The sequence below is a fragment of the Coregonus clupeaformis genome, chromosome 40 (genome assembly GCF_020615455.1).
Source record: "Coregonus clupeaformis isolate EN_2021a chromosome 40, ASM2061545v1, whole genome shotgun sequence".
Taxonomy (NCBI): Eukaryota; Metazoa; Chordata; class Actinopteri; order Salmoniformes; family Salmonidae; genus Coregonus; species Coregonus clupeaformis.
This window is the reverse complement of record NC_059231.1, coordinates 19,937,265-19,963,372: the sequence shown is the minus strand read 5'-3', so window position 1 is coordinate 19,963,372 and position 26,108 is coordinate 19,937,265. Positions and strand designations below refer to the sequence as shown.

The 26,108-nt window shown below is 40.1% G+C and overlaps 1 pseudogene; it reads left to right on the top strand.

Moving 5' to 3' along the window:
* Positions 1 to 26,108, top strand: part of LOC121554847 — a 198,640-nt pseudogene that overhangs the window by 83,005 nt on the left and 89,527 nt on the right.

Sequence of the window (26,108 nt, the reverse complement as noted above, 5' to 3'; positions counted from 1 at the left end):
GACAGAATAACAACAAAAAAATCCAGAAAAACGCATGTCAAAAATTTTATGAATTTATTTGCATTTTAATTAGGGAAATAAGTATTTGACCCCCTCTCAATCAGAAAGATTTCTGGCTCCCAGGTGTCTTTTATACAGGTAATGAGCTGAGATTAGGAGCACACTCTTAAAGGGAGTGCTCCTAATCTCAGCTTGTTACCTGTATAAAATACACCTGTCCACAGAAGCAATCAATCAATCAGATTCCAAACTCTCCACCATGGCCAAGACCAAAGAGCTCTCCAAGGATGTCAGGGACAAGATTGTAGACCTACACAAGGCTGGAATGGGCTACAAGACTATCGCCAAGCAGCTGGTGAGAAGGTGACAACAGATGGTGTGATTATTCGCAAATGGAAGAAACACAAAAGACCTGACAATCTCCCTCGGCCTGGGGCTCCATGCAAGATCTCACCTCGTGGAGTTGCAATGATCATGAGAACGGTGAGGAATCAGCCCAGAACTACACGGGAGGATCTTGTCAATGATCTCAAGGCAGCTGGGACCATAGTCAACAAGAAAACAATTGGTAACACACTACGCCGTGAAGGACTGAAATCCTGCAGCGCCCGCAAGGTCCCCCTGCTCAAGAAAGCACATATACAGGGCCGTCTGAAGTTTGCCAATGAACATCTGAATGATTCAGAGGAGAACTGGGTGAAAGTGTTGTGGTCAGATGAGACCAAAATCGAGCTCTTTGGCATCAACTCAACTCGCCGTGTTTGGAGGAGGAGGAATGCTGCCTATGACCCCAAGAACACCATCCCCACCGTCAAACATGGAGGTGGAAACATTATGCTTTGGGGGTGTTTTTCTGCTAAGGGGACAGGACAACTTCACCGCATCAAAGGAACGATGGACGGGGCCATGTACCGTCGAATCTTGGGTGAGAACCTCCTTCCCTCAGCCAGGGCATTGAAAATGGGTCGTGGATGGGTATTACAGCATGACAATGACCCAAAACACACGGCCAAGGCAACAAAGGAGTGGCTCAAGAAGAAGTACATTAAGGTCCCGGAGTGGCCTAGCCTGTCTCCAGACCTTAATCCCATAGAAAATCTGTGGAGGGAGCTGAAGGTTCGAGTTGCCAAACGTCAGGCTCGAGTAAAGTACTGAGTCAGGTTTGTAGGCCTCCTTGCTCGCACACGCTTTTCAGTTCTGCCCACACATTTTCTATAGGATTGAGGTCAGGGCTTTGTGATGGCCACTCCAATACCTTGACTTTGTTGTCCTTAAGCCATTTTGGCACAACTTTGGAAGTATGCTTGAGGTCATTGTCCATTTGGAAGACCCATTTGCGACCAAGCTTTAACTTCCTGACTGATGTCTTGAGATGTTACTTCAATATATCCACATAATTTCCTCATGATGCCATCTATTTTGTGAAGTGCACCAGTCCCTCCTGCAGCAAAGCACCCCCACAGGACGATGCTGCCACCCCCATGCTTCACGGTTGGGATGGTGTTTTTCGGCTTGCAAGCAACCCCCTTTTTCCTCCAAACATAACGATGGGCATTATGGCCAAACAGTTATATTTTTCTTTCATCAGACCATAGGATATTTCTCCAAAAAGTACGATCTTTGTCCCTATGTGCAGCTGCAAACCGTAGTCTGGCTTTTTTATGGCGGTTTTGGAGCAGTGGCTTATTCCTTGCTGAGCGACCTTTCAGGTTATGTCGATATAGGACTCGTTTTACTGTGGATATAGATACTTTTGTACCTGTTTCCTCCAGCATCTTTACAAGGTCCTTTGCTGTTGTTCTGCGATTGATTTGCACTTTTCGCACCAAAGTACGTTCATCTCTAGGAGACAGAACGCGTCTCCTTCCTGAGCTGTAATACGGCTGCGTGGTCCCATGGTGTTTATACTTGCGTACTATTGTTTGTACAGATGAACGTGGTACCTTCAGGCGTTTGAAAATTGCTCCCAAGGATGAACCAGACTTGTGGAGGTCTACAATTTTTTCTGAGGTCTTGGATGATTTCTTTTCATTTTCCCATGATGTCAAGCAAAGAGGCACTGAGTTTGAAGGTAGGCCTTGAAATACATCCACAGGTGCACCTGCAATTGACTCAAATGATGTCAATTAGCCTATCAGAAGCTTCTAAAGCCATGACATAATTATCTGGAATTTTCTAAGCTGTTTAAAGGCACAGTCAACTTAGTGTATATAAACTTCTGACCCACTGGAATTGTGATACAGTGAATTATAAGTGAAATAATCTGTCTGTAAACAATTGTTGGAAAAATTTATTGTGTCATGCAGAAAGTAGATGTCCTAACCGACTTGCCAAAACTATAGTTTGTTAACAAGAAATGTGTGGATTGGTTGAAAAACAAGTTTTAATGACTCCAACCTAAGTGTATGTAAACTTCCGACTTCAACTGTACCTAAGTTTGTCTCTCCTGTTTAAAAAAAACTCTTAGTAAAGAAATTAATGGGCTTTTGCTTGAGATATTCTACTTTTGCATGAGTTTTTGTCTGTGTAAAGTAACCAACTTCCACTACTGTAAATTAAAATGATTAGATTAATTTTATTTGTCCCAACACATTAACTCAGTGATAACTTAGCATAATAGGGAAAATGAACTTACTGTGATTATATTTACAAGTACCTGAAGTCAAAAAGCCAGTGGAGGAGAAGATAACTGCAAAGGTTGTCCCAGAGAAACACCCCTCTCCAAAAGGTATAGTCTTACATCAGAAATTATGAACTTGTCTAACAATCTTGTCATGCTTGTCATGTATTCTTAATTTTCTTTAAACTAAATCAGTGACTTTGTTTGTTTTTGATGATTGTTAGTGTGGTTGTTTCTTTATTTTCGTCAACTTCTTTATTTCCTTTAACTGTCCATAATTGTTTTGTGTTTATTTTAATGACTTCTGTAAATTATATTCTACTCTTTTTTTTGGTGTATGTAATTGCTCACTTTCAATATCTTAAAAAAACATGAAGAAGCAAAGAAGCCTGCCCATAAGCTAGCTGAGAAACCTGAACAGGTTCCATTAAAGAAAGGTATACTGCGTTTTTCCATATGCTTCAGAAATGCTCCTACTGCTGCTACTTTAGCTCTTAGGATGAGTGTCTGTCCTGAATATTTCGTCTTCTTGTCAGTTTCATGCCTGTCTACACAGTTTCTAAATCTTCTATGCAGTGTATATTATTATCCCAAGGGATTGTGTGAATAAGTTTGTTCACGTTTGTCACTTTGTGAATTGTGTTTAGTTAAGTTGTCTCAATCTTACTCTTGGCACACCATTTTATGGCTTTCAGTCTTGCACCCGCTTTTTCTTGATAGCCCATAGCTTATATTGTTTTTAATGTGTATGTCTGTATTACGTGAAGATGTGCCTCAAGCTGCACCCCATGTCGCTGAGCCAAAAGCTGAGCCAAAACCAGAGCCTAAATTTTCACCTGCGGCTAAGGTTGAACCTGAACCGAAGCGTGCGCCTATAAAGAAACCAGAGAGTCCACCATCCAAAGGTATTTCTGTCATGTGTTGTTGTGTGGTGGATTTATTCTCCTCTCTAATGTCCCCTCTCTTTTGTTTGTGGACTCGTACGTGTTTCTGTATGTAATATGTTTAAATAGCTTCTAACATAGAAGTAAATCTTTATTTTGTGTCATATGTGTATGTAATGTAAGTATTACCTTGGTTAGTGAACTCTAAATCATGTTACTTTAAGTTCCCGAGGAGGCTAAGAAACCAGAGGCCTCAAAACCAGAACCAGGAAACCCAACAGCAGTTAAAAAGCCAGAGACAGCATCTACTCGTGCTCCAAAGGAGCCAAAGCCTACTCCTGCTGCCAAGAAGGTCCCATCACCACAAGGTATCAGTATCTCTTAAAAGAGATGCAGCTTTCTGAGTCTTTTAAAAACTTGTCTGCTCTTTATACTCTTCTGTTTGTCACTCCATCTTTGTCTGTCTTTGTCTGACTGTGGCATTAGAACGTTTAAGACTAGTGTCTCCTCAAATGAGGATGTGTTGCAACCACATTTATGTTTGTCTCTGCTATACCAAATTATTTATTCGATATTTCAAGTCGATTTATGTGTAATCTGTCACTCTTTGTCTTGTTATTGGCATAATGGAATCCATATTTGGAATCTGTATTTGTTGTTTTCTGTTTGTCAGTAATATGTCTGTTTGCTGTGCTTTCATCACAGCATATAGTATATTACTGATCATTTGCATGTTCTTTTGAAGTGCCAGAAGAACTAAAAAGGCAGGAGGTAACTCCACAGCAACCAGCTACCATCCCTCAAAAAGTGGACAGAGAGGACATAGAGCCTCAAATGCAACCTGTGCCAGAACAAGGTATACTCACTATAGGTTGTCAATGCTTCTTCCATTAATGTTTAATGGCTTTCTTCTCATCAACCCCAGCTTTGAACATCTCTGGCTTGTTTTTTCTATGTTTGGTATTTTCTAACTTTTACGTCACAATGTTATATGAACTGTTTGCCTTTTTAAATGTTTACGCACAACTGAAAAGTCTTTGCACCAATTGCTTTATTTTGTCTCTTCATAATCAGTTTCATACAGTCTTACCACTCGATAGAGTGTGATATCTGCAATGTCTGTGTTTGAAACTACTTTCTTGAATATCTTCATGTACTGTATATGCATGCTTTTAACAAACTTAAATGGTGTTTTAAGTTCACGTGGAGGAAAGAAAACCAGAACCTACAAAGTCTGTCAGAAAGCCTGAATCAGTTATTGTGACTCCAAAGGAGGATACACCGCTAAAAGGTAGGGATTTATGTACTGACTTATGTACTGTACGTACTGTGTACTGTGATGTCTTAAGGGTCTTCTTGAACTCTTTTTTGTCCTATGTTTACCATCTTCCACCTCTCAGTTTTCCTCAGTTCTCTTGGTTTGAAAATCTATTCACAAGGGTAACACTTTACTTGAACTATCACCATGATGCTGACTTAATGGTGTTACAATATGACATTATATTAGACTTATAGTTAACCATAAGTTGTTAAGACTGTTTCAGACATGGTTCATGATATGTTTGTGACCATGTCAACAATATGGTTGAAGTAAAGTGTTGACGATGTCTTTGTCGGATTTGACGTATGTTATGTGACAACACTTCTGTCAATCTTCTGTGTTGCCAATGTCTTATGTGTGTGTTGTGTGTGTGTGCTTCAAGTGATGGAGCCCAAACAAAAACCTGTACCTGTTGAGAAAGTACCTGAGAAAATACCTACTGAAAAGGTACCTGTTACTAAACCTAAAAAGGAGATGGAAGAAGAAAAGAAAGTTCCAACTTCAGAAACAGAAGTTATTCCACAAAGAAAAGGAACTCTGCCAGACACAGGTAATCGAAGTGTTCTGTATGTTTGTGTTCAAAATTCTAAAATCGTACTTTACTTAGATATTTATCTTAGACTGTAGATATCAGGTGCATAATGGTACACCAGTACTACTGTCTTTTTAATCTGTGTTTTTTTTACGCAATGCTTGTCTTTATGTTGTGTTTTGTCATTAATCTCTTGCGACCACCATTTGGTGGGAACTCTTGAAAACATCTTTAGATGACTTCTAGTCTTCAGATGGCTGAGAAAAGGAGATCTTTGCAAACTCACAAGTTGCTTACACAATGGAGAGAGCTCCTCCAATAGAAGAAGTCTTTCAGCATGAAGAAGTGGGGCATGCAAATGCAAAGATATCATACGAAGACAAAGGGAATATATTGGACAAGAGCACTACATTGATTTCACGACAGGAGATTTCAGTAAAGACAGAAAATACCCTCCCAGAAAAAGTATCTATCCAAAAATATAAAAAGTCAGATATGAAACATGAACAACCTGTTAGCGAGGTTTCCAACAGGAAAGACAGAGCTACTAAGGTTCTTACTAGGTCTGATCTAGAGGCAGATTTACCAGTCAAACAGGATAGATATCTTCAGAGGGAGTCTCCTGAATCGTCTACAAAAGTAAAAGAAACACTTTTAAGTGTTTACCCTGCAAAAACTAAGGGAGCTATTTGTGTTGATGTAATTGAGTTAAAGACAGAACAGGTTACTATTGAAGATGTACCTATCCATCAAGCAGTTCAATCTATAGAATAACATTTTGTCCAAAAAGTTGACAAAGTTGTTACAAAGGACAGTTTACCTATACAGAAGGATACTGTATCTTTGAAAGTATTATCGGACAAAAAAGAGGACACTGGATTTATTCAAAAATATGAATAAGTTACTGTCATGAAACAAGGTAGTGCTAGTATATGTGAAGAAATATCTATGAAAAAGTCTCCTGATAGACCGTCGGTAGTTGAGGGTGAAAGCAAGTCTATAGAAACAGATAAGAAAGTGCAAAGAGAGAAAGCAGACATTGTCAAGAAAAAGGAAATTACCACCAGGGTATCAGAGAAGAAGGATAAGTCAGGCAGAAGACAGGAGATCCCTGTTAGGACAGATGATAGTTCTCCAAGGGAAGCTTCTCCCCAGGAACATGAAGAATACACTTTGAAACAAGAGGCATCTATTATGGATGTTTCACAGAATAGAAAGACAACCACAGACAATATTTCCCCCAAACCTACAGCTAAACATGCTTCTGAAATTATATCTAGTCAATAAGGTTTTTCTCAACCAGTAGAATCCATAGAACCAGTAGAATCTTCTATCCGAGTAGAATATTATATCCGAGTAGAATCATTAAGGGAAAACATATCATATCTTCAAGTTGATACAGGAAAGGATAAAATACCTTTGTCAGAAGGTATCTCTCCAAAAAAAGTGGCGTTTCTCAAAGAGAAAGGACAGGGATTTGTTTGTACTGAAGAGATACAGCGTGAGAGGAAACCACTGAAGAGATACATTGTACAGTTGAGGACATCCAAACTTAGAAAGAGGTAGTTGAGAAAGGCAAACCTGCCAAAGTAACTCCATCCAAGGAGCAAACGTTAGACAAGAGACTTACTAAGAGAAAGGAAACCACTAAAGAGATACCTCTTAGAGTTGAGAACTTCGAATCAAAGAGACAGGTAGTTGAAAAAGGAAAACCTGCCAAAGTAATTGAATCGAAGGAAGGCACTGACAAGATACATTCTACGAGAGAGGAACCCCTCAAAGAGATACCTCTTATAGTTGAGGACATCCAAACTAAGAAATGGGTCACTGTCAAAGGAAAACCTGTTAAAGTTATTCTATCTGAGGAGGAAACTCACAGAAGGAGGACAATATATCTTCAAAAGCCTCGCCTTCAAGAGGTATACTAAGTAAATGTTACATGTTTCATCTCATCATCATCTCAATCATCTGTCAGCGAAATCAGCCAGCAATTCCATTTCATGCTTAGTTTGAAATCAAAGAAATGTTGCCCAGTATTGTTCATCAAGTTTCTTCATTCCACATCCTCTTTTGTGGTCAAAATCCACAACTCTTGCATCAGTTTTTTGATTCTTTGTTGTTTCTGTGTATTTTTTGTGTCTCCTTTGTGTTCTCCATTTGATCACATCTTTCTTTGGTATTTTATTGGTGCTCCACTGCTTACCCCAATCTGTAGTATCTTGATCTTGACCATAGTGTAATTTTATTTCAAGAACCAGCAATGAAGAAGGAATCACCTCTTACAAAGAAAGTGTCTCATCTAGAGAAGACTGTTGTTTCTGAAGGGGTGAAAGAATCTGAGCCATTTGCAAAGAAAGTGGCTAAACCAGAGTCTAAGCCAGAAATCAAGCCAGAGTCCAAGCCAGAGAAGATGGTTATTTCTGAAAAGCCTGCTGAGACACTTGTAAAGAAAGTGTCTAAGCCAGAGTCTAAGCCAGAGCCTAAGACATAATCTAAGCTAGAGCCTAAGCCAGAGGCTAAAACAGAGGTTAAGCTAGAGCCACTTTTTCACCACAGCCCGCTGAGCCACTTTTAAAGAAAGCGTTAAAGCCAGAGCCTAAGCCTAAACTAGAGGCTAAGCCAGTGCCTAAAGCAAAGGTTAAGCCAGAGCCTAAGCCTAAACCAGAGGCTGAATCAGAGCCTAAGATAGAGGCTAGGCCAGATCTTACACCAGAGAGTAAGGCTGTTACTGTAGGGGTGAAAGAATCACCTCCAAAGCCCGCTGAGACACTTGTAAAGAAAGTGCAACGCCAGAGAAGACGGTCATTGCTGATGAGGTGGAAGAATCACCCCCAGGGCCTGTTGAGCCACTTGCAAGAAAGTAGCCAAAACAGAGTCTAAGCCAGATACCAAGACAAAGAAGATGGCTATTGGTGAAGAGGTGTCTCTTTCAATTAAAGAAGATGTTGCTCCTCAAAAAGATATAACAAGGGCAATCCTTGAAATACAAATCTTCACTCTTGCATCACTCTTAAAATCATGTTTGTCTGTATGTTTTGTGTTTTTGTGTTTGGGATATTTTCTTATTTGTGTCTTTTTGTATGTGTTCTGTTTGATCACATCTTTCCTTGGTATTGTCTTGGTGCTCTACTGCTTACCCCAATCTGTAGTGTCTTGGTTTTAATCATAAAATAACTTTATTTCAAGTACCAGCAAAGAAGAAGGAAACACTCCCACAGCCTACTGAGCCGCTTGTAAAGAAAGTGCCTAAGCTAGAGAAAACAGCTGTTGCTGAGGTGAAAGTAACACCTCCAAAGCCGGCTGAGCCACTTGTAAAGAGAGTGTCTTCGCCAGAGTCTAAACCAGAGAAAATGAATGCTGAGGAGGTGAAAGAATCACCTCTTAGGCCGGCTGAGCCACCGGCTAAGAAAGTAACTAGACTAGAGTCTAAGCCAGAGACCAAGCCAGAGAAAATGGCAAAGACTGAGAAAACAGCTTTTGCTGAGGAGATTAAAGATTCACCTCTAAAGCCTGCTGAGCCAAAAAAAGTGTCTAAGCCAGAGACTATGGTTATTGCTGAGCTGGAATCACCACCAAAGCCTACTGAGCCACTTGCAAAGAATGTGGCTGAGCCAGAGACTAAGCCAGAGAAGAGAGCTATTCTTGAAGAAGATGTTGTTCCCAAAAAAGGTATAACAAGGAAACCTAAAATACAAATCTTAAATCTTGCATCACTCTTAAAATCTTTATATTTTGTGTGTTATGTTTGTGTCAATGTTATGCATTTTTGATGTTTTTCTGTGTGTGTGCTCTGTTTATATTTGATAACGTCTTTCTCTGATACTTTCTTAGTGGTCCAATGCTTACCGCAATCGTATCTTGATTGTAGTATCTTGATTTTGACCATATCATTTTATTTAAAGTTCCAGCAAAGGAGAAGGAATCAGCTCCAAAGCCTGCAGAGCCACTTCTAAAGAAAGTATCTAAGCCAGAGTCTAAACCTGAGCCTAAATCTGAGTATAAACCAGAGAAGAAGGCTATTGCTGAAGTGGTGTCTCTTTCAAGTGAAGACGATGTTGCTCCCCAAAAAGGTATAACAAGGCCAATCCTTGAAACACAAATCTTAAATCTTAAATCTTAAAATCTTAAAATCTTGCTATCCTGTCTGTTATGTTGGTGTGTGTTATGTATTTTGGATATTACATATTATCTGTTATGTGTCTTTGTGTGTTGAAAACATGTTTCTTCTCAGTGGTTTATTGCTTACTGCAACATGCAGAGTCTTGATTTTGACCATAGTATAATTTTATTTTAAGTACCAATAAAGGAGAAGGAAACATCTCCAAAGCCCACTGAGCAACTTGCAAAGAAAGTCAGCCCTCTTGAAGGTACATTTCTGTTAAATGTTTGTCATTTATATTCTTACATTTCTTTCAATACATTCGTGAATTAATGCTTCTTGGGCAAATATAAATCTTAAACACTATTTTGAAGCACCTCGAGAGAAAAAGGCTACAGAGGAGACAAAGCCTGCCATCCAAGAGCAAGAACAATACAATATGAAGCCAGGTATTCAGCTAAGAATGTTCTGAATAATCTGGATATAAAATCACAAACTAATATCCTATTAATATTCTGAAACCATACCATCCAAATAAAACCAAGCATTCTTTCTTCAACATTATTCTAGGCATAGAGGGTTGAGGCTAGTATATTTGGCTTGGGTTTCTCCAAGTCACTTAACAAAAGGTTTTAGCGTTTTAGCAAAGATTGTTACCTCTTAATTCCATTAAGCATTCCTGTTCTTTGTCTGTCCTTCCTATAATGTTGTATGTGCATGTTATACTATTTACTGTAAATCAGGTAGGTGCCACCTCTAATCTCATTCTCAGCAATGCTGGGGTTTTGTATGTAATGTCATTTTGTATGTCTTAACTAAGTTCTCATCCTGAAATGTATTAATGATGAAAATGGGAGCATGTAATATATTCCCTCTTTTATATCTTCACTTGATAATATTACTTCAACTGTCCTGATCTTTGATTGGTTATGGGAGGAATATCCCTTGAAATTCCAGGATTGGTTCCTCAAGGTTAATGTTCAATACCATTCAAAGAGAAATTAATCAATATCTTATAGAAAGTGATTGCGTTCGTTCCCTCAATCATATCTCAATTTCCTAACCGTACATGATACATTGAGGCTTGTATCCCATATATCTTCAAATGTTTGTTTTTAGGTGGACTCATTTTAAAAAACGTTTCTATAATGTCCCTACTAGGTGAAGGCAAGCAGGCACCAGGACCAGCTAAGAAAGGTATGATGAATACTTGTTTTTTTCTTCATTTATAATCACATTTCCCTATTCCTTGCATGTAAAGAAATATCCAGTTCAAACTTTTAAATATCTAGTACTATTGTGTACTGTGGCATTGTTGTTTTCTGTTCATTTTATTTGTTTGTTGAGTATTTTTTGTTTGTTTGTTGTGTGTTGTCCTATTGGTCTTAGTCTATTGTTCAATGTGTAAAACCTCGGGGTTTTAATTTAGTCTGGTGTGATGTTTTCATTGTTATTATCTTGTTTAGTGAGCTGTTATGTGTACTGTGAAACCTTTGCTGCAGTTCTCCGACAAAAAGCTAAAATTCACATTGAGGAAGAAGAAATACTTGTACTGCCAACCTTGATGAAAACAACCAGGATATCCAAAGACGTGGAGCAAGAACAGGAGATTATATCACTGAAGAAAGTGCCTTCAGTCCCCTTTGAAGATCTGCCAGCACCACTAAAGAAACCTCCTCCAAATATTACAAAGCATGCAATCCATGACTTTGAAGAGAGAGTGTATGAAGAAGGTGAAGTAACAATATCTGAAAGATATGAGGCAGAGCAAATAAGCATGACAGATAAAATCAGCAAGATACCTGATGGAGCAAAAGTAAAGACACCTAAAGAAGTTGAACCAAAAGACTCAACTGAGGACAAATGGTCTCTGAAGACCATTCCCAGAGATGAAAAAGAAGAGGGCAAAATTACTTTGAAGAAAACTCCCAAGGGGATGAAAGAAGAGGCACCAACAGACCCCAGTTTAGCCCAAAATAAACTATCCAGATTGCCATCAGATGAAAAAGAACAAGAAACTGTGAAGTTAAAACCATTCCAAAAATCTCTTAAAGCAGGGATCATTGAGCCAGAGAAGGACAAGGACAAAGACAAAGAATCTATGGTTTTCAAGAGAGGAGAGAGACAACCAAGAGATGAAGACATTAAAGAACCTGTTGATCGTAAGAAAGCTGATAGAATTCCTAGTGCTAAAGAAGAGCCACAGGCAGTCAAATTAAAACCAGTGGCGAAAGTTCCTGAAGATGAACAAGTCTGGGATTCTGACAAACCATTGACAAAGGTGAAAAGGATTCCAACACAGGAGCAAGAGAAGGAAGATGTTAAATTGAAGCCATTTTCAAAGTCACCTAAAGCTGACACTGAAGCTGTCCAAAGTCCTCCAAAGACAGCACCCGTAAAGAAAATGGAAAAGAGTCCTCAAGAGGAAAAGCCAGTACAGTTAAGAAAGGTGGAGCTTGTGCCAAAAGAACCAGAGGACGAAGACAAACCCTTAAAGCATGAAGAGACACTTAAGAAAATGGTGGAACTGAAAAAGACTCCTTCACCTAAGTTTGAAAAACCAAAAGAAATAGAAACAATTACTATGGAGAGGAAGCCCAGTGCAGAAAGGACAAAAAAGCAGCCCAAAGAAGTTTCACCAAAAGATTCATTTGAAGGTGTTACCCTAAAAAAAGTTCCAAAGAAATCACCACAACAGGAAACTGATGGAGCACCACCGAAGAAGGTGCCAGCAATGAAAGAGCTTTCCCCTAAAGTTGTACAGTTACGAAATATCTCGTCTCAGCTGGAGGAGGAAGTATTTGAGGAGGAGCCAGAGGTTGAGGAGGAATCTGACAATGAAGGTTGGGGATGGCAACTTGTCCCTCGGGATAGTTGTGGGTCCACAGAAGACTGGGGAGAGGAAGGTGATGCACTTGAGACCCCTGGAATGCCAAGACAAGGTGAGATGAATGCTGGAGCGTATCAACATTAATGGCTCAGAAAAAGTCCTTCACCCCAAATAATCTCCATCCATTTCCATCTTCATGTTTTTATGTTCTACATGTTAATGTTTGTCATCATTCCGTATTGTTTCTTCATGTCGATCATTTTCATCAGAAAAGTATTTTATCCCAAATAATCTTAATCCATTTCCATCTTGTTCTATGTGACGTTTGTCACCATTGTGTGTTGTTTCTTCATGTCAGTCTCCATGTTTGTGCTATTTGTCTGTCAATCCATGTAAAAAGTACGTTTAGCATGTTGTTATTCCACATGGTGTTTAACATTGTGTAGTATATACCCATCTCCCATCATCCATTGTCCATTTGTTTCCATCATCACCCTTCATCTTTATTTATCTCACCTTATTGTGTGTAACATTCGGAGGACAAATATTTACAAGGGATTTGAATGTGACCTGTCTTTACGTTATAGTCATTCTAAATATCTTAAACAGATGGAAAGCCAGCAGAAGAAGCAGGTGCAGGCAGAGGTAGAGGTAGAGGCCTCAAAGGTAAGACTATCCATGTGAAAATAATAGCTTTTTTAGAGTGCTGTGTCAGCACACAACTCTTTTCCCTCATAGTATTTTTCAAGCTTATTCTCTTTCTTCACAGTGTTCTCACTGTAACTACTTTTGAACGGTTTACATTATAATCACTGTTCAAACTTTAAAACATGTGGACAGATTAAACTTATATTGTTTGTCAACAGTTTTTTAATATAATTTATTCTACTTAACTACTAAGATTTTTGTCCTTCCCAAAACCTCCATCAGCTTCAATGGGATGTCTTCAATATTCTAAACTTCTCATAATTCAGCAATGACATCCAACATTCTATCCACTGTGAACACTTGCTTTTGAAAGAAATCAGCTACTTTGACCAATTTCCCAACAAGTTGGACAAAAACTCAGTGTATGAAATCTTTGTCTCTTTCTCGGGTTTTCAAATAAGCAATCAGAATATAAATATATTCTAAAACTATTTTAGTAAACGCATAAGCTTCTTTCTTTTGCTGCTAGTTATAACAACAATAGTTGCTATGCAGGCTAGATAACATTCCCTTGCTAGCTAGCCAACTCAATTAATTCTTCATTCTAGTAGTTAATACAGTAGCATGTTGAATTAAGCAAGGATGAGAGACTTGTCCAAGTCCATGTCTGAGTCACTGGGGGGCAGTGGATGCGCAGTGATAATTCAAATGGAACTGGCATTTGCCATGGATTATTGTGAATAACAAACGCCTATCAACCAATCAGCATCCAGGAACTAATCTACGATTTTATAAAGGCTACTATCCCACTACAATTAATGATACAGTCATTAGCCTGATTCTGATACACTAGCCTACATTTTTCAAACACTAGCCAGAAGCCTCTAATAATTTAAACTTCTGAACTTCTTCCTCTACCATAAAAATACTTTTGGACAGTTGATGCAGCACTCACATTTTCTATTAGGAAATATTATTTTATAATTTAACACTGTTAGTGTTAACAATGTAAGTGTTAAACTGTAAGTGCTTTAATGGTAAGCGTTAAAAAATGTATTCGTTTGAAAATGTTAACACTTTTAACTCATGTAAACAGGCTAAACATCTAATCTGTGTAATTGTGTCTGAATTGTAGCAGGCAAAACTCCATCCCCTGGTGAAGGCAGGGGTAGAGGACTAAAACCCGGTGGTGGTGGAGGAGACAAACCCCCAGATGCTAATCCTTTCGGATTCCAGCTCAAAGCAGTTCCACTGAAGTTTACGAAACCACTCAAGGACATAGTGTTACAAGAAGGTGATGCTGTTGGTGCATCTGCTACATTTGAGTGTGAAGTTTCACCTTCTACTGCTGTAACTACGTGGATGAAAGATGGCAGCAACCTAAGAGAGAGTCCAAAACACAAATTCACCTCTGATGGCAAAGATCGCAGACTGGCCATTATTGACGTCCAACTGGTGGACACTGGAGAATACACTTGTGTTGCCAAGCTGGGCAACAAGGAAAAGACAACAACCGCCAAACTCATTGTTGAAGGTATTTCAGATAATTTATTTAATTTAAAGAATGTGAATTATTTACATTATATAAGAAATTAGTTACTAACAATTAATTAATTATGTATTCATACATCTTATTTCTTTACAAAATCATGTAAACCACTGAAAAGCTGATAACAATTAATTTCCAAGTGATGTAGCTTTAATAACGGTTGTTTACTTAATGTCATGTTTTATATTGTCATACAAAAATGTATACCATATAACTACACAATTTTATGGAGAGTACCCCCCTTTTTGATAAAGTATTCCTTAATCTATGTAGCTTTTGTCACGTTTAAGTTGTGCTGATAATTATATATATATATATATATATATATATATTATTGATATGGGTTGATGCATTTTACCTTTATATTTTGATGCAAATCATTTGTATGCACATTTTCATGTAAATAATTACCTAATACTTACCCAATACTTACCTGTTCAGAACTACCCGTGAAGTGGGTGAAAGAGCTGGTTGAGGAGACGTCGGTCATGAAGGGGCAGCCTATGTACCTGAACTGTGAGTTGAACAAGGAGAGAGAAGTGACCTGGATGAAGAGTGGTAATGTCCTCAAAGTAATCCCTGGAAAGGTGGCCATCAACGTCATTGGAATGCAACAAGCCGTTACGATCCAGAACATGGGAGATGACGACGCTGGAATCTACGCATGCGAGTGTGAACTCATCAGGACTAAAACAACTGTCAAAATCATTGGTATGTAGAGAATTCCCTAAATAAACCGTTGACACTTATCAACAATATAAATATACTGAATCTGTTAGTCTACGTACGAAAACTGATTACAAATAAATGTTTACAGAAATTGTCAGAGACTGGTTGGTGAAACCATTGAGAGATCAGCATGTGAAACCCAAGGCCACTGCCACTTTCAAGTGTGAGCTCTTCAAAGAAACCCCTAACTGGAAGTGGTTCAAAGGCAACGATGAGATTACTAATGATCCCACTGACAAGACTGAGGTCAAGAAAGAAGGCAAAGTCCTGACTCTCACAATAAAGAATGCACAGCCCGAAGATATTGCAGAATATGCCATGGAGGTTGAAGGCCACAGATACACAGCTAAACTGACTCTTGGAGGTTGGTTGCACAATCACACATATCCTGTATGGTGTTGAATCTAGTAAGGCTACCTACATGAAGTGAATGCTTATTATATACTTTTGATATTTTTACAGAACGTGAAGCTGAGATCTTGAAGCCTCTCTCAAGTTGCGAGGTGGTTGAGAAAGAGGATGTTACATTTGAAACTGAAATATCTGAAGAGGATGTGCCTGGAGAATGGACACATAAAGGGCAGGTCTTAACAAGATCACCGGTAAGACTTGTCTTATGATTTGACTGTAATATTTGCACGGACACTAAGCGTAACCACAATTTTCAGAAATGTTGAACAGTCTTTGATATCTTTTTTTAATTGTGCATTTTCAGACATGTGAGATCAAAATGGAGGGCAAGAAACGTTTCCTCACTCTGAAAAGTGTTCCACTTGAAGCATCTGGAGAGGTGTCTTATACAGCTCTGAATGCTGTCACTAGTGCTGTGCTCAAAGTCAAGGGTAAGCAATTGTTCCAAGAGCACAGTATGTATGTATGTATGTATGTATGTATGTATTTACATTATATATACAAAAGTATGTGGACACCCCTTCAAATTAGTGGATTCGGCTATTTCAGCCACAGACGTTGCTGACAGGTGTACAGTATATGTAAGGACAGATGCTTGGAGACGAGAAGAAAGTACAGGGAGTGAACATACAATGGAAAAACTGACAGGAACAAAACACCGACAGCGTCTGGACAACAGAAACGAAACAACATTAATGCAGAGACGGGGATCAAACTGAGGAACAGACAGATATAGGGGAGGTAACCAAGCAGTGACAAAGTTCAGGTGAGTCCAATGAAGCGCTGATGTGCGTAACGATGGTGACAGGTGTGCGTAATGATGATCAGCCTGGCACCCTCGAGCCGGCCGAGGCACGGGAACCTGTCGAGCCGGCCGATGCGTGGGAGCCTGACTCCATGTTCCAGAGACGTGGGAGCCTGACGAGCCGGCTGAGGCGTGGAAGCCTGACGAACCAGCTGAGGCATGGAATCCTGACGAGCCGGATGAGTCGTGGAAGCCTGACGAGCCGGCTGAGGCATGATGCGCATAACGATGGTGACAGGTGTGCGTAATGATGATCAGCCTGGCGCCCTCGAGCGCCAGGGAGGGGGAGCAGGAGCAGGCGTGACAGTATAAAATCGAGCACACACCCATGCAATCTCTGTAGACAAACATTGGCAGTAGAATGGTCTTACTGAAGAGCTTAGAGACTTTCAACGTGGCACCGTCATAGGATGCCACCTTTCCAACAAGTCAGTTCGTCAAATTTCTGCCCTACTAGAGCTACCCCGGTCAACTGTAAGTGCTATTATTGTGAAGTGGAAACGTCTAGGAGCAACAACGGCTCAGCCGCGAAGTGGTAGGCCACACAAGCTCACAGAACGGGACCGGCGAGTGCTGAAACGCGTACCGCGTAAAAATCGTCTGTCCTCGGTTGCAACACTCACTATCGAGTTCCAAACTGCCTCTGGAAGCAACGTCAGCACAATAACTGTTCTTTGGGAGCTTCATGAAATGGGTTTCCATGGCCGAGCAGCCGCACACAAGCCTAAGATCACCATGCGCAATGACAAGCGTCGGCTGGATTGGTGTAAAGCTCGCTGCCATTGGACTCTGGAGCAGTAGAAACACATTCTCTGGAGTGATGGACGAATCTGGGTTTGGCGGATGCCAGGAAAACGCTACCTGCCCGAATGCATAGTGCCAACTGTAAAGTTTGGTGGAGGAGGAATAATGGTCTGGGGCTGTTTTTCATGGTTCGGGCTAGGCCCCTTAGTTCCAGTGAAGGGAAATCTTAACGCTGCAGCATACAATGACATTCTAGGCGATTCTGTGATTCCAACTTTGTGGCAACAGTTTGGGGAAGGCTCTTTCCTGTTTCAGCATGACAATGCCCCTGTGCACAAAGCGAGGTCCATACAGAAATGGTTTGTTGAGATCGGTGTGGAAGAACTTGACTGGCTTGCACAGAGCCCTGACCTCAACCCCATCGAACACCTTTGGGATGATTTGGAACGCTGACTGTGAGCCAGGCCTAATTGCCGAACATCAGTGCCCGACCTCACTAATGCTCTTGTGGCTGAAAGGAAGCAAGTCCCCGTAGCAATGTTCCAACATCTAGTGGAAAGCCTTCCCAGAAGAGTGGAGGCTGTTATAGCAGCAAAGGGGGGACCAACTCCATATGAATGCCCATGATTTTGGAATGAGATGTTCGACGAGCAGGTGTCCACATACTGTTGGTCATGTAGTGTATGTATTGATGATGTTATGCATGTATTGACAAAGAGATCCTTATTCGTACCTCCTAGAAATGGAAATGGACTTCACAGTCCCCTTGAAGGATGTGTCTGTACCTGAAAAGAAACAGGCTATGTTTGAGTGTACTATCACAAGGGATGTGCCTAAAGTCATGTGGTTAAAGGGTTCTGACACCATTGGTACATCAGATAAAAAATATGAAATAATCGATGATGGATAAAAAACTATGTTGGTCATAAACAACTGTCAGTTTAATGATGAGGGAAATTACAGTATAGAAGCCTTGGGCAAAAAGTCAACCGCTACACTCACTGTGGAGGGTAAGTATGGAACCATTGTTTTTAGACTTGAAACCCTTTGAGTGGTTTTTGTTTGATATCATCAAAAGTTGTGATTCATTCATTCTTTTGCTAGTTGGAATAATTTTCTCTTAACTAAGTCCATTATGCACACACCTAACATAATATAGGTATGAGGCTCAAATTTGAATTGCCACTTCAGGACCAAACTGAGAAGGAAGGTAACACTGCTCGGTTTGAGCTTGAGATCTCTCATGAGAATGTACCCGTGACATGGTACAAAAATGAAGTAAAATTCCATGTGAGCAGAACCGTGCTCATCCATAGTCGTCGAAAGAAACACACGTTAGAAATCAAGGAGTTGACTCTAGATGATATCTGCCAGGTTAAGGCAGAGGCTAAAGGAATTCTCTCAATGGCAAAGCTGACGGTGATAGGTAACCCCTGCTTTGTTGCTTTACTCAAATTGTTTGTCATTCAAGGATTTGCCCCATGCTACAGTACATAAATACAGAATGCAAAACACTTATCCTCCTCATGACTCCATGTTCCAGAGAGTGATGCATACTTCGTAGTGAAGTTGCAGGATTATACTGCAGTCGAGAAAGACGAAGTCACTCTGGACTGTGAACTCAGCAAAGATGTCCCAGTCATGTGGTACCATAATGAGACTGAAATGAATGCCTCTAAGATGGTAACCATAACGGCTGAAGCGAATCGAAGAATGTTGTCCATCAAGAAAGTGGAGGACCAAGATAAGGGACAATACGTATGTGATTGTGGAACGGACAAAACCATGGCAAATATTAATATCAAGGGTAAGCAATTACAAATGTTTGTTAAGCAACAAACATTTATTTTGAGAACGTTCTTGCGGTTTTCTTGTAATTGTAATGTTCTCAATCCTGAATTGCAGCTCGAGATATAGAGATAACTCGGCCAATGTATGGTGTTGAGCTCTTTGATGGCGAGACCGCTCGCTTTGAAGTAGAAATCTCTGAAGATGATGTCCATGGCCAGTGGAAACTGAAGGGAGAAGTCCTTACTCAATCCCCTGTATGTTACATAGACCAAATTATTCTCACTGTTGTTTGACCATTTTACCATTCATATCCATTACGTGATCATCCATTCACATCCATTACGTGGTCTTGAAATATTACAATGAAACAGCCTATAGCATTCTCTTCCTTCCTCCTTTTCCCCTTCATCTTCATCTAATGTGGACTATTTTCTATACAAATGTTGCTATAATTTACAGGACGTTGAAATCATAGAGGACGTTGCAAAGCACACATTAATATTATACTACCTCAAGGCCCCCTTGTCAGGGGAGATTCTATTTACAGCTGCTAATGCTAAATGTGTTGCTAATCTGAAAGTGAAAGGTGAGATTCTTTGGTTGGTGATATGATAATGTAAATATTAATATTTTCAGTGGTGGTTCTCTACGCATTGCCATGATGCCACATTATCTCTGTTTCCTTCTGAACTACAGAGAGTCCAATTACATTTGTCACACCTTTGAGTGATGTGCAAGTGTATGAAAAAGATGAGGCCAGATTTAAGTGTGAGGTGTCCAGAGCGCCTAAGAGCTTCCGTTGGCTCAGGGGATCTCATGAGTTGACAGCTGATGATAAGTTTGATATTATCCATGAAGGAAAGAGACACACTCTGGTGGTCAAATCTGCTGCATATGAGGATGAAGCTAAGTACACATTTGAGGTAGAGGACAAGAGAACCACTGGCAAACTAGTTATCCAAGGTAATCTGAAGAGATTTTTTGGTGCTTCCTGTTTAAATCCTGATTCAATTCATTACAAGTGACTGAAATTGATCTTCTCACGATGACAATGATTCAATTTCTTATGAATTGAATGTCTTATCAGGAATTCGCCTTGAGTTTGTCAAGCCCATTAAGGATGTCACTGTCAAGGAGCGCGAGACAGCAGAGTTCAGTATTGAACTCTCACATGACAACATCCAGGTCACCTGGTACAAGAACGATGTGCGTTTGCATCCCAGCAAAGTTGTGCACATGTCAGATGATGGCAAGATGCACAAATTGACCTTCAAGGTGGTGTCCATTGATGACACATCCATGATCAAAGTAGAGGCCATGGGCAAAATCTCAGAGGCCATGCTCACAGTTCTCGGTTAGTATACCGTTAAAACCCTTGAAACGTTCAATCACAACAAATCTATACAATCTGTAGATGAAAATAACAGGTGAGTTACCGTTGTCGAAACTGAAATATCACACGCAACTCATCATGGTTTCTTTTTCATCAACAGAGGGAAAGCCTTACTTCACGACAAAACTGCACGACTACTCAGTCACTGAGAAGGATGAACTGACGATGGTTTGTGAACTGAGCAAGCCCAATGCAGAGGTGAAATGGTTCAAAGGTGACCAGCAAATCACTTCCTCCAAGAATGTGGTCATCAAAGCCGATGGAAAGAGGCGTATGCTGATCATTAAGAAGACAGAGAAAGCCGACATTGGAGAATATAGCTGTGATTGTGATACGGACAGAACCACGGCCAAGCTCAATATTGAAGGTAGCCTTTAGCTCAGCATTTGAGAATTGCAGTATATATTTTCCTTCATTCATACAAACACTTGAGTTGTCTTTGTGTTTCTTCTACAGATCGTGACATTAAGTTTGTCAGGCCCCTGTACAGCGTGGAAGTGACAGAAACTGAAATCGCCAAGTTTGAGATTGAGATCTCTGAGGAGGATGTACATGGTCACTGGAAACTCAAAGGAGAGGCTCTTCACCAGTCTCCTGTAAGAAAATATCCACAACATTATTACTACATACAATAATTGGACATTCCTTAGTACATTTCCTAGCGGTTGAGGAGTAAAAGAAAATAGATGGTAAGTATAATTTGATGAGGATCACTTAGTAACTGTTTATGTATTCTCTTTCAAGGACTGTGAGATTAAGGAGGAGGGTACAAGGCATGTCCTTATCCTGTACAACGTTCGCAAGGATCAGGCCGGAGAAGTTGACTTCCAGGCTGCCAATGCTAAATCCAATGCTCACCTTAGAGTTAAAGGTGAGAATGATTTAACACACACTCACACATTTATTTGACCATGAGATAAGCACTCACACATTGTCCCAACTGTTGGTTGAATAAGTAAACCCCAGAGCTGTCAGATGAGGATATAGTCAGGCATTTACAGCCCCTTTTAAGTAGGTGTCAAACATTTTACAAGGGAGGACTAAAGCTATCTAAATAAGTGTGTCATAAAAAGTGTTGAAGTTCGGATATCAATTCTGGCACACTTCTTACATATCTAAATATCTACTTGCAAAACACCCAGGGCCTTGCTATGCAATGCAATTCTTAGCCATGATGCAACCATTTTTGGGGTAAAAGTTGGGTAACAACGCACCCCCAAAATTCAAAGAGGTTGATTGACAGGGACAGATTGCCTAACCGGTGGTTTGGCAGGGGGTGGGTTAAAGGCCAATCAGGTGTTGTGGCTATTTTAGAATCCACATGCCTTATCTAGAGTGGGCAGTTAGTGATTGGCAGAGCTACAACATGCCTGCCTCTCAAAGTTTTTTGCTGACCATATACATCTCAAGGAAACTGGGTATGCAAATGAGGAAGGCCCCCAATTTCAAGTCCCTCTGCGCTAGTCCTAGCAGTTCTCCTGGTGGTTTACAGGGCTCCAGAGCAGTGGCCAGCCGTCAGGGCATCCGCAAAATGAGGATTTAGCAGTTAAGGATTTACCGGTTTCTCTTGGGATTTGGGAGTGACTAATAATGTCTTCTCCTCAATCTAAAGCGCGGGTGATCGGCCTGCTGCGGCCTCTCAAGGATGTTACTGTTACTGCTGGGGAGACCGCCACTTTCGACTGTGAACTGTCATACGAAGGAATAACTGTGGAATGGTTCCTAGGGGGTACGAAGTTGGAGCCAAGTGACAGAGTAAGTGTTTATACTGTACCATCTGAAATATTTATGTTACCTCAACACTGACACTCCCTCAAGTAATTTATAGGGAAACATGCCAAGACTTTGAATTGTACTTATGAACAACAATTTTTCCAATATGGCAGACAAATACCCGTTGTCATGGAATTTACTACCTGGATTATAACATATTCTCATAACCCAAATACTTGTAATGTTTTAACGTGATCTAAACGTTGTCCTCGGTTTAACTTAATCTTATTCAAAAAAGGGTCTTGAATTTAAATGGATCTTAGCCAGATTGTCATGTTGCATTATTTACTTTTCTACATTTCGATTTGAATTTTCTCTTGCATGTGCAACCGACATGCTTTCTGCATATAAGGGCCTGTGAGGATCAGGATTCCAGTTGGGGATTTGATCCGGGTTTTGAGATAACGCAGGAGGGCTTTTCTGCGCTGCGAGCGTTCTTCAAGTTATTTTTAACTGCTTCAAGTGTGTGTGTCCAATGGCACGTGGCTTGAAGAGTTATTTGACAGTTATCATTTTTAAATATGAAACATGTGTTGTAATTTCATGTACAAATTGGCTTTGAATTGCTTTGAGTTATCTGTTAGGCCCGTACATACCTATATATATATTGTCTAGCATAGTTGTTTAATTAATTCCTGTGGGTTTGTGGTGTGAAAACGTTATATGATAGGTTGATTTACGATGTTGCATAGACTGGTTTGTCCTTCAGTTACATACAGTTATATCAGTCCTATTACCTATTTTAATGATGATTGAATTCACATCCTTGACAATTTGATGTGTTGCCATACACAATGCTAGCAAACGTTTGATTATTTTGAGGATAACTGTGATTACTTTTGTTCCACTAAAAGTCTTACATTTAGAATAATATATTCTGGAATATGTAGGCTATTATTTTAATGTGGCTATGGCTGAATAGTCCAAAACATGATGATTTAAGCTGTCAGATGTTGTTAGGAAAACCTGAGGTGCCATTTGTACTGTTATAATAATGATATAACAGTCTGAAGGTGTTGTTTTAAAGTGGCTGTTTAAAGTTACGTTTAAAATAATATATAGTCTACCTTGCAACAGAGACAGCTAAATAACTTTGATATACTGTAACCATTTGTCCAAAGCCTGTGAATGAACTGCCATGGTCTTCATGTTTTCACATATACAGTGGGGAAAAAAAGTATTTAGTCAGCCACCAATTGTGCAAGTTCTCCCACTTAAAAAGATGAGAGAGGCCTGTAATTTTCATCATAGGTTCACGTCAACTATGACAGACAAAATGAGAATTTTTTTTCCAGAAAATCACATTGTAGGATTTTTTATGAATTTATTTGCAAATTATGGTGGAAAATAAGTATTTGGTCAATAACAAAAGTTTCTCAATACTTTGTTATATACCCTTTGTTGGCAATGACACAGGTCAAACGTTTTCTGTAAGTCTTCACAAGGTTTTCACACACTGTTGCTGGTATTTTGGCCCATTCCTCCATGCAGATCTCCTCTAGAGCAGTGATGTTTTGGGGCTGTCGCTGGGCAACATGGACTTTCAACTCCCTCCAAAGATTTTCTATGGGGTTGAGATCTGGAGACTGGCTAGGCCACTCCAGGACCTTGAAATGCTTCTTACGAAGCCACTCCTTCGTTGCCCGGGCGGTGTGTTTGGGATCATTGTCATGCTGAAAGACCCAGCCACGTTTCATCTTCAATGCCCTTGCTGATGGAAGGAGGTTTTCACTCAAAATCTCACGAAACATGGCCCCATTCATTCTTTCCTTTACACGGATCAGTCGTCCTGGTCCCTTTGCAGAAAAACAGCCCCAAAGCATGATGTTTCCACCCCCATGCTTCACAGTAGGTATGGTGTTCTTTGGATGCAACTCAGCATTCTTTGTCCTCCAAACACGACGAGTTGAGTTTTTACCAAAAAGTTCTATTTTGGTTTCATCTGACCATATGACATTCTCCCAGTCCTCTTCTGGATCATCCAAATGCACTCTAGCAAACTTCAGATGGGCCTGGACATGTACTGGCTTGAGCAGGGGGACACGTCTTGCACTGCAGGATTTGAGTCCCTGGCGGCGTAGTGTGTTACTGATGGTAGGCTTTGTTACTTTGGTCCCAGCTCTCTGCAGGTCATTCACTAGGTCCCCCCGTGTGGTTCTGGGATTTTTGCTCACCGTTCTTGTGATCATTTTGACCCCACGGGGAGAGATCTTGCGTGGAGCCCCAGATCGAGGGAGATTATCAGTGGTCTTGTATGTCTTCCATTTCCTAATAATTGCTCCCACAGTTGATTTCTTCAAACCAAGCTGCTTACCTATTGCAGATTCAGTCTTCCCAGCCTGGTGCAGGTCTACAATTTTGTTTCTGGTGTCCTTTGACAGCTCTTTGGTCTTGGCCATAGTGGAGTTTGGAGTGTGACTGTTTGAGGTTGTGGACAGGTGTCTTTGATACTGATAACAAGTTCAAACAGGTGCCATTAATACAGGTAATGAGTGGAGGACAGAGGAGCCTCTTAAAGAAGAAGTTACAGGTCTGTGAGAGCCAGAAATCTTGCTTGTTTGTAGGTGACCAAATACTTATTTTTCACCATAAATTAGAAATAAATTAATAAAAAATCCTACAATGTGATTTTCAGGATTTTTTTTCTCAATTTGTCTGTCATAGTTGACGTGTACCTATGATGAAAATTACAAGCCTCTCTCATCTTTTTAAGTGGGAGAACTTACACAATTGGAGGCTGACTAAATACTTTTTTTCCCCACTGTAGTTGTTATGTCATTAGGCATATCATGACTATTTGTAATGGGGAAGAAAATATAGAACCTATGTTGACTGTAATTGCTGTACCACTGCACCATAAGTGGTAGGCCTATATTGTTTACATTCAAGAAGAAAACTTGACTTTATGGAACACCTACTGTAAAGGACTGGGGAAGTTTGGTCTTAGTTAACCACCTTACCCAAGCTCTGGTAAAATGGAAGAGTCAGGTGACAACTGGAGTTAAAATTAAGCCTAGGGTCCCCTCAGGGTGCCTTCGATCCCTTGTCACCAGCTGCTGATGTTCATTCACAGGAAGAAGTAAATAGCTTGACCCCACATAGCTGTCCCCGTCCACCTGATTTATCAAACTGCTTGATTTGGCAGGTGGTCACCCGAGCAGAAGGCAAAAATCACACTCTGACTCTCAGAGATGTCAAGATTTCAGAAGATGGAGAAGTTAAACTCACTGCAAAGGATTTCCAGATTGAGGCCAGACTACATGTGGATGGTAGGTTAATCTATGTGTGTTATGTGAATGATAGGTTGCTATTGCTGTTTGTGGTATTTGGTTGCTGTTGTTGTTGGGATTCTTGCCCCCACAATGATTGCCCCCAACTGCTCTCTTAATCGACATGGAGACTTGGTTTCTATTTCCATTCCAAATGTACAGTTGTCATGCTTTGAAGGTCCTAATTGGTTGATTTCTTCAAATTCATTGGTGGTACGATTTTGTGCATATGATGAGGTTAAACAACAATATAGTTAAAATATGTACACTATAAAGCATATTGGACTGATAAATCACTATGGAAGGAGCTATATAGACCTGGTTCATGGTAACATACTCCTCCTGCCTATGTAAATGCAAGGTAAATACACACATTTTTGGCCATTTTATGTAAAGTGGGATCATTGTAAGTACATTGTGACATAGATTCAGATTTCTTTAAACATTATTTGTTTTCTCGATGCAAAGCACAGACAACAATGTAAGTGGGCCAGGTGTTAATGTTCTGGGAGCCTAACCTACCCAACCAGTCTGAATTCAATGGGAATCCCATCCATGGTTGATGGCCTATCAGCAAAGAAGTATGCATTAAGTATGAGTTGAGAGTCTATGAGACACAGTCATGTATGCTTTTGTAGCAGTACATAACAGTGTTCCTAAGAGGACCTTAATAAGTATAAAACAATATACGCCTTGCATAATTACAATAT